This window comes from Arvicola amphibius, chromosome 12 (assembly GCF_903992535.2).
Source record: "Arvicola amphibius chromosome 12, mArvAmp1.2, whole genome shotgun sequence".
Taxonomy (NCBI): Eukaryota; Metazoa; Chordata; class Mammalia; order Rodentia; family Cricetidae; genus Arvicola; species Arvicola amphibius.
Window position 1 is genome coordinate 78,478,288 of NC_052058.2, and position 12,169 is coordinate 78,490,456.

Here is a 12,169-nt window from a genome sequence, read left to right on the forward strand (position 1 = left end):
TTTTTAAAATATTAAGGCTATTCACATTCCTTTTTTATTAATTAAAAATAATTACAAGTAGGTGATGATCCAAATAATTATTTAATTAACATTTATGCTTTAGTTTTATTCGTAATTATTTAAGGCTTCTAAATGTTATACAACATTCCTTTTCCGACTGAATGTTACCTTGTATAACATCAGTATATGGAGAGAACAATTTATTAAGAAATCAGACAGAACATTTTGCTACTCGGACTTGTGACTCAGTGGTAGCGAAAGCGCCAAGGTCTCTTGAGTGTTGTCATTCACACTGAAAAATAACGAGTCTCTGTCTATTTCAACACATACTAAGAATATGCAGAGGCTGCATGCCACTCACCTGTAGAGAACCAAGTAAAAACTGATTGGAAATGTTTATGCAATGCATTGCAATACTTCATTATACCTTGAAAATTTAATTTGAATTGTGTCTATTTGTTTTGCTCTTTAATCACAGCACAAATTCTCTACTGCTCTTTATGAAGCTTTTGATGGAGATTTCATGCAAACAGTGGATAATTTAATGCTGATTAGCTTCATTTAAAAATTTAATTCATCTCATTTAAAAATGACATCTTAAAAAATAACTAATGGTAATTTAAAAATGTTCTGTTACTCCCAAAAGTTCTAATGGAGAGAGAAACAACTTTACAATAAGCATTCTTTATTTCACTATAAAATATTATGGCCATAAAGTCTTGAAAAGATACACAATATTCAGAAAATTATGTCCATATGGCAAGTTGGTTGGTGACTCACAGCACATAATATCACTCATTTTGCATGGCTAAGCAACTAGCCAAATGTGCAAATATAATTAGCTACAAGCTTCATCTGCAAAAGGGTGTCTCGAAAATGAATCTGGTTTGTGGAGTTTAGCAGGTTCATTAACTCTTTGGGACCCTTTGGGTACCATTTAAAACACATTTGCTCTCTCTGATATAACTGCCCACCCTACTCTAGTGACTGCTTTCAGACACTCTTTTATTTGCAGGACACCTATGCGTAGGTGGAAAAATGGAAGAAGGATTATTTCATAGTGTGCATCTATTAATCATTCCAATGTATCTCTCATAAATCATTTTCTCTTCCAAGTTTTTCTTAGAAACATCTGCACATAGCATGTGGATATATTAGTGAATAACTATGGAATGCATTGGGAATGTTTTCTGCATTGTTATAGTTCAGGTTAAACAAATGTGTCTTGACTCTACAGATCACACAAATCTAAAAATAATTTTCCTATTTATTATTTTTCTGTAAAATAAATAACACATCTTTTGGATCTCTGCATTTTTTGCCCAAAATAGATTGCAACCAGGAATAAAACCTATAATATGCTATTCCTGAATATGTATTCTGAATTTCTACAGAAACTACAATGGAGATAGTATAGCTGCCTTGGCCAGACAGATGTGACTTGTTTGCTATTTAAAAGTCATAGAAGATATATAAAAGCTGCTTAAACCCTGGTCATTGATACTGTTGCTTTTTTAATCAGAAAATGGGACTATTAGAAAAATGATACTATACATTGTATTTTAAAGGAATTGAGAATTGTTTTTCAACTATGTAAATGGAAATTTCAACACTTTTTTTTCTGAGTGAATGGAGAAACATCATCTTTTCGTTATATATTCTTAAATTTTTGGTTTCTTGGACATTATAAAAACTTATTTTTATTACTTTATCATTATGTGATCATTTTTTTTCCTTTTTTTTTTTTGGTTTTTCGAGACAAGGTTTCTCTGCAGCTTTTTTAGAGCCTGTCCTGGAACTAGCTCTTGTAGAGCAGGCTGGCCTTGAACTCACAGAGATCCACCTGCCTCTGCCTCCCGAGTGATTATTTATGTGTCTGTGAGAATGCATATGAGTGCAGGAGTCAGCACAGCCCAGGAGGTGGAGACCCCAGGTTGCTGGAGTTCCTGTTATATAAAAATAGCTAGCATGGGTCCTGGGAAGCAAACTCAAGTACCCTGCAATGACAGTTCATTGTTTATCTGTTAAGCCATTTATAGAGCCCTCTTGCTATAAATTAATTTTTTGTCCCCACCCTGTAAATTAAAATTTGTTATTTATGACTTTTATATATTCAATATTTTTAGCTATGTTATATGATTAGCATTTATTTATATCATTTATTTTTTGTTCTACATGGGATTTATCCATGATTGACAAACACTATATTATTGAGATACATCTTTAATCATACATTTTATTTTAAAATTATTTAAATTTTTCATTATTTTCTGTGTATATGTTGAACACGTGTGTGTGTGTGTGTGTAAAACTTTATGTATGTGTATCACAGGTGTTCAGTGTCCCCAAAGTTCAGAAGAGAGCATCAGATCCTAGGAATCAGCAGTTACAGATAATTGTAAGATAACGTGTTGTGCTGGGGAAAGAACTAGATTCCTACACAAGAGGAGAAACCTCTCTTCAACACTAATCCACTTCCAAACCCCTTATAATTTGTCACATATGTACTGTCTCTACAATTTCCAATGTTCTTTCCTTCTAAAGATAATGTGAATATGTGATTTTGTATGTTTGGATTCCATGTTTTTCCTTTTCTTTTGTGTTTTAGAGAAACATCTACAGCTAAGTGTGTCTTTGTAGGGTGTTACCTGCCACAATGTGTCAAATTTTAAGAATAATTTTTCACTTTGCTATTAGTGTCTATTCACAAACATCTTATAAATACATTTCAGCTCATATACAGCCCAGCACAGAATGTTCAATCACAAAATATTGAGAGAAAAATCATTATTAATAAAATAGCAACAGAAACAATAATATAAAGCATGAACCAGACTACTCTCCTATTATCAGATTATAATTTTAAGAATTCAGAAACAAAGATTCAATTTGATTAAAATGCTAGAACATAGTGAAGTTGAAATTGCCTTATAAAGAGAGAATGACCCTCAATTTCCTAGATTTTTCATACATTTTCTTATTGATATGCTATTTCTGAATTTCTAACAAAGATATTACTTTAGCAGTGGTGTGTGTTTGTGCATGTATATGTATGCATGCATGTGTATGTATGCATGCATGCACAAACAAGCATATGCATATATTGAAATATGCATTGACAATGTTCCCTCAAATAAAACATGTTTATTGTTAGGATTTGCAAAGCAAAAGAGCAGAGAAAATTATTGGTGTAAATACATGTGAAAGTATGTGCCTATGCTTTGAAGATATTCAGCAATCCACTTCTATTTATTTCTGATTCTTGTGTGATCCTTTGGAGTTCCTGTGTCATGAAAGAGTCTGTGAGATATTCAGCAGGATACAGAAGAGCGATACTGAACTGTCTTTGAAATTTCCTGCTTCATGGAAAAGTCTGCTGGATATTATCCTGTAGGCTGAGGATGGATACCCCAAAGGTACAAAAGAACTTTGGGTGACTGTCCAGGCAGTGAGATGTCTCTGTCAATTCTAGAGTTTTGTAAGTTGCTTACAATGTACTTTCTGTTTACTTTGGTAATATATCCTTCTGGATTCTTTGATGGAGTTGAAGAATTTATAGTTATAATTTTTCTTAGTTATGATAAAAGATAAAGTAGATATAAATACTGTAACTAATTCTTGCTTGATAACTGTTTTGTTATATATAATTTTACTATGTTAAAGTTAAAGCCTTCCTTTTTGTTTAAATAAAAAAGGGGGAATGGTATGGGAGGTCTTTCTGTCTATGTGTTGCTTTCATGGTTAATAAATAAAGAACTGCTTTGAGCATATGGCAGGGAAGGACAGAACTAGGCGGGGAAATGTAGGCTGTATCCTGGGAGAAAGAAAGGCGGGGTCAGAGACACCATGGATCTAATGCCAGAAATAAACGTGCTGGAATTTTGTTGGTATGCTACAACCTTGTTGTGATACACAGTTGATGGAATGGTTTCAATTAATATGAAAGAGTTAGCCAATAAGAAGTTAGAGCTAATGGGCCAAGCAATGATTTGATTAATACAGTTTTTATGTGATTATTTTGGTTCTGGGCTGCTGGGATGAACAAGCAGCCTAATCCTGTAACACTTGTGGTGTTATTCTTTCTCTTAGGGAATGGTCTGTGAGGATTACTCTGGTAAACTCCTGCTTGTTTATAGTCTGGTACACATATAAGGCATGGTATATGTATTGTTTCCCAATGTTAATTGTTCACTAAATTTAACACTCCTCACTGATCATTTTATTTACAGAATATTACAGAAAGGAAATTTTATGTCCTTTCTTCAGAATCCTTTTTTTGTTCTTCTCATAGCACTTTATCTTTCTTTTATTCCTTTCTCTTTTTGTTTGTTTGTTTTTTTTAGAGACAGGGTTCCCTATGTAGCTTTGAATGCTTTCCTGAAAGTAGCTCTTGTAACCAGGCTGGCAGCAAATACACAGAGATCTGTCTTCTTCTGCCTCCTGAGTGCTGGTATTGAAGGTGTGCACCATCAATGCCTGGGTTATTCCTTTCTTTTCAAATAAAAAATATGTAACTGACATTTAAACAGAATTCTTGGGAGAATATAATTTTGAAGTCCATGGACTCTTTCCTTTTAATTTCCATACTAGTTACAACTCTCTCTCTCTCTCTCTCTCTCTCTCTCTCTCTCTCTCTCTCTCTCTCTCTCTCTCTCTCTCTCTCACACACACACACACACACACACACACACACACACACACACACACACACAATCGGTTTCCAGAAAGGTAGAGTTTATGTTACAGTTTCTTTGAAGTTTTCTCTGTTAATAAGAAGTTTTCTCACAGTAATAAAAACTACATAAAATAGAAGTTATTTAAAATTAGGGTGGTTTTATGCCTGTGGAGATGGTTCAGGAGATAATTTATTGTGCTCTAGACTATGGACAGGTCACAGCATACAATTTTAAGAACAGGTACATGTTCCTGAGAAACATAACAGCCCCAGCTATTAGATGAGCAGAACAGGAGAATCATGGGAGCTTGCAGGCTTTCAAGCCTTGCCAAGAATACCTAAGCCTGAGTTTTAAAAGAACCCTGCCTCACCATCTTAGGAGAAGAGTGCTAAGAAAGGGAACCTGTTAGTCTCTACTGACCTCCATACCCCTGGGGTGTTTTGTATATACATGTGCATGCGCTCACACAGGCACATATACATACATTGAATAAATAAATGATTAAGCAAACACACACACACTCACACACACATATATATATATATGTACATTGAGATAAAAGAGTTTTAAACATTGCTATGTTAAATTTATCTAAACAGTGATATGCTAGGAAAGCAGGTGAAGGATAAGCAACTCTGTGTTACAGGACTATTTAAAATAGTTTGTTTAAATTAATCAAAAAGTGCAACACATATTTCTATTGATTAGTAATATTGGTATTTTAAAATATTGAGAAATGTGGATTGTATGAGGCATTTTATTCACATGGCAGATCTGAGCAGTGTTTATTGTACAATGATGAGTTGATCATTGAATTACTATAAGCAGTTGAGCCAACTGACTTAGCTTTTGGGAGATATTTTTACTAACATAATAGCAGATAATGTTTTAATAATCTGACATGTATGTATTTTTTTCCATTTCCTCCTGTGTCATCAAAGCAGATAAACCAGCTTGGTCCTTCTGCTCTTTTCTCTGTTTCCAATTTCTTTCTCCTTTCCGTTTCCCCTTTTCTACCTCTTCACTCCCTATCCCTTCTTTGTTATCTTTTAAACCAATTTACAATTCATTTTATGGTTGTAGTGTTATTTATGGTCCAGATTTTGACTCTTTTGTCACTTCACATGGATTTTATAATAAAAACACATCAGTGTTCATGTAAAATTTGGAAACTATTTGGTCTTAATCCCATTTTTTAAAACATTAGGTTGTCTCAGGTTCTTATATAAACTTCATAGTAGTATGATTAGGAGTTTTAAGGCTTATATTTAAAATCTGTGTTATGTTTTTCCTTTTTATATTTTGAAATATAGATGATAGATAGATAGATGGATAGATAGATAGATAGATAGATAGATAGATAGATAGATAGATGATAGATAGGTGATAGAAAGAAAGATAGACATGCCATGTACTGATATATGACATCTTTCACTTGCTAAAAAGAACAATGTTCAACATAAAAATAACCCCACAATGCAAGGTAAAAGCAAAATGTGACTCTCTTATGTTCACTTACATTGACCATTATCAAAAGAAACAAACAGTAACAAATGGTAAAATCTTGTAGGAAAGAAGTAACATTTGTATATTTTGGTGCATTTTAGTGATGATGCAAATAAACACAACTACTATGTAAGGAAATACTGAAGTTTCCAAAGAAATGACACTACATCCAAAAATTTCACTGCCCAGTACATATTCGAAATAAATAAAAGAGTATGTCCAAGAGAAAGCTGTAATCTCTACCTTATTGCATCATTAATCCTAGCAGGCCTACCATGTAATCAAACAGTGTCCTTCAAAGTCTGCATTAATTTAGATGATTATATATACACAAGAGGATAGTATTCAGACATAGCAATGACAGGAAATTTCCCACCTATTACAATAATCAGAGATTGGATCAATGACTTATGATCCTACTCACATGTAAAGTCATTAAACTTGATTTTGATGACATACATGAAATTTTGGTGGGAGGTGTGGTGGGAATCCAAAGTAGGGGCTGATTTAGTCAGGTGTGGTAAGCACCATTAGATATGAAGAATTATTTTTGTCTTCTATTGAACAATACTGTGGTCATAATTAATAATAGAATATATTTAATGGAAGAGGACATTTGAATGCAATGATAAAATTTGAGATCATGGTTAAAATATGATGATAAAAACAAGTATGGTTTGGTTATTACACAATATGTGCAGTTATCAGAATACAATATCTGCATCAAAATGTAAATTTTTAGTTGTCTATTATAATTTGAATATGTAGTTTTCCTCTCAAAATACTCATGAGTTCCCAGTTGGAGGGTCTATTGGAAGGTGGTTAGCTATTGATAACGTAATGTGCTGTTTGGAGGCTAAGTTAATGAAGTATGTCACAAATCACACAGGATACTTGCCTTTGAAAAGTATAACTTGCTCCCTGATTTTTCCCTACCTATTGTTCCTGAGATGGTCTGAAGTAAGTTATGTTTCCTAACTGCAAATCTCCTATGTGGACAAGAATCTTTTTTTAAAAAACAGAATTAAAAGTTTTCTTTGATTTTAAAAGAAAAAACTAACAATAGGCTTTAATGTCATATCAATTTGGTCTACTGAGATTAGTATTATTTTAATTCAAGAATATTAATCATGATTGGGGAAATCTAAATCATGATTCATATTCTATTTCAATGAATATGAGAGTAATTTTCATAATCCTGGAAATAAAATTTGTTTCCTTTCATTCTAATGAGCATTTGAATGAAATTTGAGATCTATGTAAATGTAATTCAATACTGCATTTTTAATATGTGTGTTTTCAACTCTCTCTACAATTGCATGCAACATATAATTTAGTGGATAAATCATTAGTCTTTTACCAATGAAATACAAAATTATTGCAGCATACGGCAATGATCAAATTAGATTACAAAAGTTTTAATCATTGAGGAGGTTATGTGTGGAAATTTCTTTCAAACCCATTTCTGTGTTAGAGTCTTTGAAGTTGCAAATTGCAGTCTTAATGAAACACATATACTGTCTGAAGAAGATAAAACAAGGAAATAAATCAGTTTGACAGAAAGATTATTACTAGAATCAGCCAAAAGCAGTAAGAATGAGCAGCAGAGTAGAAAAATTATTGAGAATTTGTACATATTTAATAAAGCCAAAATAATCTATCTGAATAAGATACTTGAAATTAGACACCTCAATATTTAGCTGAAAGTAGATTCAACCAGCAAATATAGCTGTTATTAAACTGCTGAATGGGTTCAATTTATTTATAGTTAACATGGTTTCTGAACTCAATTCTTATTGTGCCCTACCTACCTTATATATTGGACTCTAAGGAAAATATGATGACATTAGGAATTGGCACATTTACACATGAATTAGATGAAAAATTTAGAATGGTGGTGACTTTAATTAGTACCTTTAAAGAAGAGATGTGATTTTATAATCAATATGGGATTGTAATTATTCAGTGAGCTGGTATCTGCTTGTAACCAGGAAAAGGGCTCTCCTCAAAGCCTTACCATCATGGATCCTTGATGGAGGAGAGTTATCTGTCTATGTTACTTTCATTGGTTAATTAATTAATAAAAAAAAACTTCCTTGGCCCTTTAAGATACAGAAAATTAGGTAGGCAGAGTAGACAGAGCAGAATTGTGGAAGAAAGGAAGCAGAGTAGGGGAGACGCTTCAGGCAGTCGCCATATTCAGTCGCCATGCTTCTCCTCTCCGAGATGGATGCAGGTTAAGATCTTTCCTGGTAAGCCACACCTCGTGGTGCTACACAGATTACTAAATATGGGTTAAAGGAAGATGTGAGAATTAGCCAATAAGAGGCTGAAACTATGGGCCAGGCAGTGTTTTAAAAGAATACAGTTTCCATGTAATTATTTTGGGTAAAGCTAGCCGGGTGGCGGGACGCAGCCCGCCGCTCCTTCTACAGATCCTGAATTATAGAGACATTATAAACCATCACATTTACAGTACTTTGTTATAAACCATCCAATCTACAATATTTTGATATTAACTACCCCATCTACATTGTTTTCTTGAAATCATCCCACCTACAATATTTTGTTTCAAACAATCCTATTTATATTGTTTTATATAATTTGCCTTATCTACAGTGTGTTGTAGGAGATGACTTGTTTGTTCCTGGCTGTTCAGACCCTATTCACACAAAAACTGTATTAATTGCAACACTGCAAGGTCAATGACTCAAGTGTATTCCTAGCTAGCTCCTAAATCTTGGATTAACCCATTTATATAATTTTGGATTTTGCCATGTGGACTGTGGTTTACTGGTAAGGTTCTAGGGAATCTGTCTCCTTTAATGCTACATGGCATCTTCCTGACTCCACCTTTTGTCCTCATCCATCTGCTTAGAATTCCCACCTTATTCTAGTCTACCCTGACGTAGGTCAAAGAAGATTTATTCATTAACCAGTAAAAGCAACACATGTACAGAAGGACTAACAGTGTTTGTCAAGAAAATCTCCCACTTACAGTGTCAGTTTTAAATCACCCTATCTGTTGTTTTCTGTGATAAAGTCTGGAACTATTACTCCCACTTCCTGACCACAGCAGCAATCTATACAACTATTATTTATAAGAAAACACAACAGTGTAAAAATGGTAATGCAAATTATAGTTTGAGATGACATAGTCTAAACAGAATTGATGTAGATAGGGAAAGATAGGAGGATAAGTCAGTGCAAGAATATTAATAAGCACACTGTTTATTTCACGGTATATTCTTTCAAAATTTGAAGGAAGTTCAGAATTCAATGCTAAATTTCTTAATAAAAGTATTGCCTATAATAAGTTGGATGACATTCCAAATAACTTTGAGCCAAATGTAAAACTGATAGTAAGCATAGCCACTGGCATAGGTCCTTCCTAAGTTCAAACTAGTGAACAGTTCTGATGACTCGGTATCTGAGTCCTTCCCATCCTTTTTCTCCTCCTCCTCCTCTGCTTCATCCTCTTCCTCCTCCTCATCATGGTACCCAGTATCTCCATACTTGTCAGATGACAGGTTCTTCCAGTAGGCGTCATACCCAGAAGCTCCATCTCCCTCCCCACCTTCAGTCTGCTGGCCAAACTTCAAGGAGCGAGTTGACTCAGCGAGTTGCTGAGATCCTTTGTCTCCTGAGTTTCATGTCCACACTTCGGGCAAGGAGGTTGTTTCCCTTTTTCCTGCTTAATCACCTTGCTTCTTGTATGTTCATCACAGAAACAAGCCTTACATCGGAGACACGAAAGCTGGCCAAGCCGGTTGCAGGAAACACATTTAAATGTTTCTGTTTCTAAAACTTGGCAGCTGGCTTGATGCTCAAACTGATCATCTTCACAAAGAAAATATGGCAAAACGAACAGCTGAATAGTTTGCCTCCATGGTCCCATACCCCTCGCTCACATTCCACACGTTCTGCATCCGTGAGTGGGCAGGCACAGTCACGCGTGCTAAGACACTTCCTTCCGTGGCAAACCCAAGCTTCACAGAAGTAACTTATTGCACCCACCATAGCGAGGCCAGTACTGTAGATGCCAGCATTCTTGATCACACAGTCTGAAGACTTTGTCATGCACTTTGTTTTTCCACACTGTGCACAAATTGGTAACTTCTGAACAGAATTACAAAAATAGCAAAATACTCTATTTTTCTGCCGCCTCTGGCACTTGCACTCCATGGAAGCATTGCATAAGTGCTTGGCTAAGTCTATGGTGCTTCGCGATGTGAGAGCAGGAGAAGCAGCTCAGAGCATCTCTGCCTTCTTCCTGGCACCGGTCTTCTTCTTTGGCATTTTTCCCTCGAGGACGCAGAGGCCAGAACTCGGGGACACCGAGGCGAGACCCCAGAGGCGGACGCGGTGCGTTTCCAATATTGGGAGCCAAAGCGGAAGTCCCTCAAGTCAGAGCACCCAGACTGTACACGTCACCGGAAGAGTCCAGACTCTTGATTCATTTTTAAAAATATGTCAAATTAATGGTAGGTTTAAGAAAATAATCTCCCTTGAAAACAATGCTGATAAAGATTATGGCTTATAAAACCCTGCAAGATTAACTTAGAAGAGAGCATTCCTTTAAAATGCCATTAGCATGCTGAAACTATTGACAGAGGCTAATCAAAGTATTTAAAGAATTTATCCATTATTCTTATTACAAGTTTTCTAATTATTATTTTCAGAATAATCAACCTTATTTGGGAACTGTATATATTTTCAACTCTGCTAAAGGTGGCATAAAAGAGAAATTAAAATTAATTTCCATTTAGAGACTTGATTTGTGCATTCATATAAAGATATTGGCATGAAAATCATCAGAATAATGTGTTATTCCTAATTTACTAGGAATTATAATTGCAAGAACAGGGAATATATGATTAAATGAACATAGGTTTGCTTACAGAATGTGGAGGTCATGAAAACTAAACACACTGGGCTTGGGAAAGTCTGCCTAGTCCAACTTCTAAACACACACATAACTGTTAGGCACATAGCAGGCATCTGTGATAGTAGACATGCAAGAAGTGTATCAGGAAGATCTTGGGAGCTAGTTGGCCAGCCACCCGAGCTGAAACAATGAGTTTTTGGTCCAGTAAAGAGATCTTTGAATAATGCATATAGTTACAAAAATGTACATCTGATGTTTTTCCTTGGACTCCACATTCATGCACTGGCACGTATACACTGTATTCTTACCTCCACTTTAAACAAAAAGCAAAATAACCATATAAGACACTATATTATAGAAAGTATAGTCAAAATGCATAATTTGGTATATTATCAAAGAATTAAAATTATAAAAGAACATAAATTATAATAATCTAAAAAATGTAATTTTGAGACATTTATTATTAATGGGAATGGAGGAGACTCTAAGTAATGCTTATAACCTCAGAGTTGGTGAGTTACCTTAGGGCTGCCTCAGACATACATAAAAGGTCATGAGAAAGGAACATGACATTGCAAACATAATGTTAACTTTATGTTATGTACTACAATAATCAATACTCATTTTATAGCAAATAAAGCTATGAATATACTACAGAACAAAGATTGATATGCCTGGAATTATTCAGGTAACTTTGCCCATGTATGGGTAGTGTTGATGAATAAAAAAGCACTAGTTTCATAATACTTTGATAATGAAAGTCCTCATTCAAATGTCACATGAAAATTCTTCATTTTACAACACAATACATCTATTAAAGGAAGCACCAAAAAAGATGTAGTCTTGTCTTTTGGTTTGTGATGATTATGACTCTGCAATTATCTGGATGCCATGATTCACAAGTCTCTGAAAGGAGCTTGAGTCTGTTTTAAGAGCAATAAGTGGGTGAGAAAAGTATTTAATGGTCAATAGTGCCAGATCTGTTAACATATGTCATAATTCCCTCCACTCAGAAGGCATATGCAAGCATATTTTTGAGAGAGAGAGAGAGAGAGAGAGAGAGAGAGAGAGAGACAGAGAGAGAGCATACGCATGTACT

General features: G+C 34.7%; 1 pseudogene; it reads right to left on the minus strand.

The window, feature by feature from the left end:
• Positions 1 to 9,451: 9,451 nt before the first annotated feature.
• LOC119827143 lies at positions 9,452 to 10,481 on the minus strand (annotated as a pseudogene).
• Between the last annotated feature and the right edge of the window lie 1,688 nt (positions 10,482 to 12,169).